We start from the raw sequence: 6,000 nt of genomic DNA, 5'->3' as shown, positions 1-6,000 counted from the left end.
GAATTTATTTTGTTTGAGCATATATTTGTTATAAAGGCTTTGTTTTTCTTTTTTTTTCTTTTTCAATGGGGTAGGAGTTAGGAGGTAGGAGGGAGAGAAAAATATTTTTAATAAAAAAAAAGAAAAACAACAATAAATATTTTCAGGTTGGGAAATTTATTACTAAGTGTAGTAATGTAGTGCTTTTGGAAATACATAAATAGAAGATTTCTCTTTGCCTGGGGAAATGCTTAAAAAAAAGACAGGTTGTCATCTCTGAACTCTTTTAATTGCAGATAAAAGGTGGGGTGATGCAATGGATTAAAATAACTGCACTCTTAAGGACTCCTTGACCTTTTTTTTCTAAAAATGATTGATCTCCCCCAAGGCAAGTTCTCTCATTTGTACTAATTTTATTGCTGTCCTGTTTCTTGATCTCTTTAAAGGAAAATTTTCTTATTGTGAGGTGATGATAGAGTACATTATCTGACATGTAGTAAATACTATAGTATTATAAATACATATATACATATATCTATATTTATATCTATATATGTATGTATGTATGTATATATCTGTCTGCCTGTCTGTAATACTAATGCTTGTAGACTTGATTAGCAATATTAATGTTTTTTCATTTAAATAGAGCCTTACAGTTTACAAAGTGAGAGTATCCTAGGATATCAATTAGTGGTTGCAGAAATAGTGTGGCTCTGTTCCATTCTAGTCTCTGCCATAGACAGGTCTTTTTTTTTTTAATGACCTGGACATTTAGAGGACTATAAGACCATTGGATCAAAGATACAGAATTGGAAAGTACTTTGGAGGTCACCAAGTCCAAAGTTAGTAATGTGAGAGACATAATAAACCATAAATAAGGCTGCCCTGCAGGCAGCCTATTAGAAAACATCCTTAGAAAACCATTTGTTTATATTATCTTTATTTCATTGTATTTTTATTTATTTTGTTAAATATTTCTCAATTATATGTTAATCTGATTTAGCACTTGGGAGAATTGTGGGCAGCATATGGTCAGTGAGACATATATTTGATACTTCTTTTATGAAGTAGATGGTACAACTAATATTATTCCCATTTTACCAATAAGGAAGCAGAGCATCAGAAATCAAATGGTTGTTGAGTAAGTGACAGAGTTCTTGCCTTTAAGTCTGGTGCTCAGTCCACTACTCTACCATGCTGATAATAAACCTATTTTAAATACCCTGTGCACTCTTGCATGAAATGGATCTAAAAGCAATGGAGTTTATGTTTAGATTTCATTTTCATGAGGAATTTTTTCTTATTTTTTCTCTTTCTAATAAGCATATGCTTCTTAATAAGATTCAGGGGATTGTTTTTTCTTTCATCTTGGCAACTTCTGTAGACTTTTATTAGATACACTATTATTTCAATCCATGATTACATGATGTCTGGATTTTCCTGAACACAAATGTAATATCCTGAGAAATGGGAAGCTTTATTGAAAAGCCAAAGCAGACAGGTTAGAGGTAGAGGAGAAAGTTCAAGTTAATGGTACAGAAGTGTGTGTAAACTTATAGGTCTGGAGTTTATTTTCTATCAATTTTTTTTGCTATATGTATATTTATACTTACACATAATATATTTGTTCACACATATGTATCTTCAATGTAAGGTCAAATTTAAATTTATTTTATAATTATAACATGTTAAAAATAGTTCATACAAGGAAAAGTGGTAAACATTTTTTTTTATTTTAAATTAAGCCCGTTTTTAAAAAAAAAACAGGGTATTCAAGTGTTAAGCAACACTTGTATATAAGATTACAAGAATACAAGTGTAAGCTTTAGAATAAAAAATAGATCAATGCATATTTGTAGGAATGTCTCCCTTTCATAAATACAGTCTAAAAAGCAACCTGAATTGAACTGAAAGGACCTGGTGGGTGAGCAATAAGGAAATAGTAAAAACATTGTGATAAGCTTGAGGTAGGGATCATAACATACACTGCTTCTTGACTTTAGCAAGATGATTTATATAGTAGCCCTTAGCAAATCTAAAGATATATACTTTACATATAAGCATGGTTATGAAATGTAATGCTGCAACCACATCTGCCTGATTAATCCAGGAGCTAATCCTGTGATTGCATTTTTTTTTAAACAGAAAAGATGGGCTGCCAGTTAAACAAAGAGATGGCCATCCAGTTGCAGAACGGGGTCCAGATGTGTTCCTCCGATAGATGAATGGAGAAAGCAGAGTGAGACTCCCTCTACTGGAAAAATTAGCTAGCCATCCTACAAGCCAGAATTTCTTGTATTTATGAGGAAAGAATAAGGCTTTATTTCTTCCATGAAGATTGTACCTCACTGAAGTAATTTTTCTAGGTTAAGAAAAAGCAGAACAAATAAGAACTAAACCAAATTAAACTAACATTCTGATTCAAGAAATTGGTTTTTTATCATCTGCTTTGGCAACATGTAAATTTGTTTTTCTGCTCAATGCTAGGTAAATAGTAGATTCTCAATACTGACTAATTTATAAAACTATCAATGAGAAGGGTATGGATTTTTTCCTGTGAAATTTTATATTTCATTTTGGAAGTAAGGATGTGAGTTAAGATGTGAGTGTTGATAGATAGAACTGAAATGTCAGTCCTCTTGTAAATAGTAACTTCACACTTCCCTTGAAAGCACAAAAGGGCCTTTCTCTGAATTTTTTCCCCTTCTTTTTTCTTCCATTTCTCCTTCACACTTTCGTCATTTTCTTCTTTCTGTCCACACATTATACTTCATTCACATATCACTTTTTGTAGCCCCATCATGGAGTCTTCCACACTTCCTTGCCTATTTGGGAACTGAATCTCATTATTGTGACAATATACCAGGAGTCTATACTGACACAAACTGGTATGTGACATCATAAATAAAAAGGCACTTGTCTTACTCTCTTTTTTTCTCCATAGGAATTAAGAGTTGAAGGATTTTGCAAAGTTGAGTTATTTTTATTTATTTACCTTTTCAAGGCAAACTTTTATCAGCTGTTCTCTCTATCCCTCACCACTCTTGCCACCCCAACCATCACAAATACTATAGGAGCATTTATATCATTTGCAATTTCTAAATAATTTTTGCAAAGTCTATCATAGTGACTTTGTTTTCTCTGGCATGTCTACCTATTTACGGTTGAAAAGAAGTGAGAGAGTCTTTTGATATTCATAATAACTATTTTTATTAACATTCATAAAAATTGAGTCAGACTTTTTTTATTTTAGCAATAATAAAAAAAATTGGTTCCCAAGGAACACAGGGAAAAAACTAATCTATTGCTAGATAAGTAAAAGGATCATAAAATTTTAGAATGAGAAAGGACTCCAAAGCTTACTCCCTCCATCCTCCTCCCCCTTTATCTTCCCATCTAATGTTTAGACAAGTCATCAATCCAATTACAACATATGATTGAAGATTTACAGCTGGAGAAGACATATGAGTTACTTAGTCTAATCCCCTAATTTTAAAGATAAGGAATCTAGGGTCCAAAGAGATTCGATGATGACTAAGGCAAGCAGAAGGACTTGAACAATCCTACACTCTTTTCACAGCACCATACTTGTTATACTTAAGAACCTCCCATAATGGAACATTTTCTCCATTTTCATTTATAATTTTTATTTTTAATTAATTAATTTTAATTAAATTAATTTTTAATAGCCTTTTATTTACAAGTTATATGTATGGGTAATTTTTATAGCATTGACAATTGCCCATTTATAATTTTTAATAATTTTGTATTTTTCCTTATATAGTCATTCTTGCACCTTTTCCCTTTCTATGGACATTCAAATTATCCCTTTAATGACCTATTCTAAAATTTTATCCTAGATCTTAGACTTCTGGAAGTTGACATTTTTTAACTTCCAGAAGTCTAGGATCTCTTTGCTCTCAACAACTTCTCAGAGATAACCTATGCTAATTCAGTAATAATATCCACAAATTCTTTGAGTACCCTGGGATCTAGTTTGCCTATACTTGGTCATTGGAACTTACTTTTTTTTTTCCTGAGAAATTTTTATTTTTTATTTTTTAAATAATTTTTCATTTACAAGTTATATGCATGGGTAATTTTACAGCATTGACAATTGTCAAATCTTTTGTTCCAATTTTTCCTCTCCTTCCCCCCACCCTCTCCCCTAGATGGCAGGATGACCAAGACATGTTAAATATGTTAAAATATAAATTAAATACAAATTAAGCATACATGTCCAAACCGTTATTTTGCTGTACAAAAAGAATCGGGCTCTGAAATAGTATGCAATTAGTCTGTGAAGGAAATAAAAAATGCAAGTGGGCAAAAATATAGGGATTGGGAATTCTATGTAATGGTTCTTAGTCATCTCCCAGAGTTCTTTCTCTGGGTGTAGCTGGTTCAGTACATTACTGCTCCAATGGAACTGATTGGCTTCATCTCATTGCTGAGGATGGCCAGGTCTATCAGAATTGATCATCATATAGTATTGTTGTTGAAGTATATATATAATGATCTCCTGGTCCTACTCATTTCACTCAGCATCAGTTCGTGTAAGTCGTGATTGGAACTTATTAAGGGCAACTATATGCACTCATTATCTCATCACTTATCTTGAGTTTTAATTCCCTATTTGTTTTATCTTTAGATAAAATCAATAGATTATCCCTATTACCCATTTGTTTTATCTTTTCTAGTCTGAAGATTATCCTCCTTGGTATAGAATTAAAAAATCAAAATATATGTTGGATACTTATTTCCATTGTGTTTTCTTTCCATCTGATTCAAGCAGCAATCCTATCTCTTCCTTGATTATCCTCTTTTTATTGTTGTCCTTTTTGTTGTCTCTAGAAATTATTTCAAACTTTGGGTTTTATTCTGATAAGCAACTCAATATTCTTTTGTATTCTTTAGTTATCTCTTCTTTTTTATACATCTTTTAAAATCTGAGTTGATGGATGACTTCCTTTCTCTGTAACATGTCTTTTTATACAGTTCCCTTCCCTCTTTTGCTCCTCATCAGAATCATTGTGATTGTGCCATCAGTGTTTATTCTTAAGATCCTGCCATTCTCTTCAAACAATGTCCCTTTTAGAGCCTTAGCATAGGTTTCTTTTATCCAAATTTTGAACTTTGTGAAATCTTGTCTCCTAAAGTTTAGAGTACATTTTTGGTTATATTTGGGATTTTCTTTCTTCATCTACTCAAAGATGATGTCATCAATTATTCTCAAAGTTCTTTTCATTTCTGCTTCATCAAACAATATTTTATCATTGGTAAGAAAGTCAGAAAACCCACCAGAAAACTTGAAAAATATAAAAGGGTATTGCTCAACAAATTTTATTTTACACTTCTTGCTGGCCCATTACCTGTTTGACTGCCTTTAATCTGCTATTCTCATCTCCATTTAATCTGAATAGTCATTGAGACTTCAGCCTAATAAATCCAGAAAAAGAGGCAGATTAACCAGTAGGAGGAACATCCATTAAGTGGGTCAGAGAAAACAACTTGGAAAATAACCTCTTTAAAGATAAGCATGCTGGTGAATGCTTGTATTTCCTGATGATGGGAAGATTGAAATTGGTAAATCTCTTAAATTCAGGAGTTCTTAACTGTGGGAGGACAATAATTGATCCAGTATTCACATTAAGTCTCAGATTAGTATGTAAATCCCCAGGAACAGAGGGCAAGCAGGCTGCCTAAAGAAATGGTGAATCTGTCTAGATTGGAAAAACAGATTAGGTCATAGCTACTGCATTATTGATCATTATTAGGATCTGTGTTTGAACTGATATTGTACTTACAGTTTGGGCAGTATAGTGAGATCTGATAAAAAAAAAAAAGAAAGGAATAAAGGGAGAGAGAGACAGAGACGGAGACAGAGAGACAGAGAGAAACACAGAGAGAGAGAGATAGAGAGAGAGACAGAGCAAGAAGAGAAGAAAGGAACAAAGGAAGGTACCTAGTTAAAAATGAAAGATGATAAAGATTTTACATCAAAAAACATTTTCTTTAAAA

Source organism: Antechinus flavipes, chromosome 3, assembly GCF_016432865.1.
Source record: "Antechinus flavipes isolate AdamAnt ecotype Samford, QLD, Australia chromosome 3, AdamAnt_v2, whole genome shotgun sequence".
NCBI lineage: Eukaryota > Metazoa > Chordata > Mammalia > Dasyuromorphia > Dasyuridae > Antechinus > Antechinus flavipes.
This window is presented reverse-complemented; position numbering follows the sequence as displayed.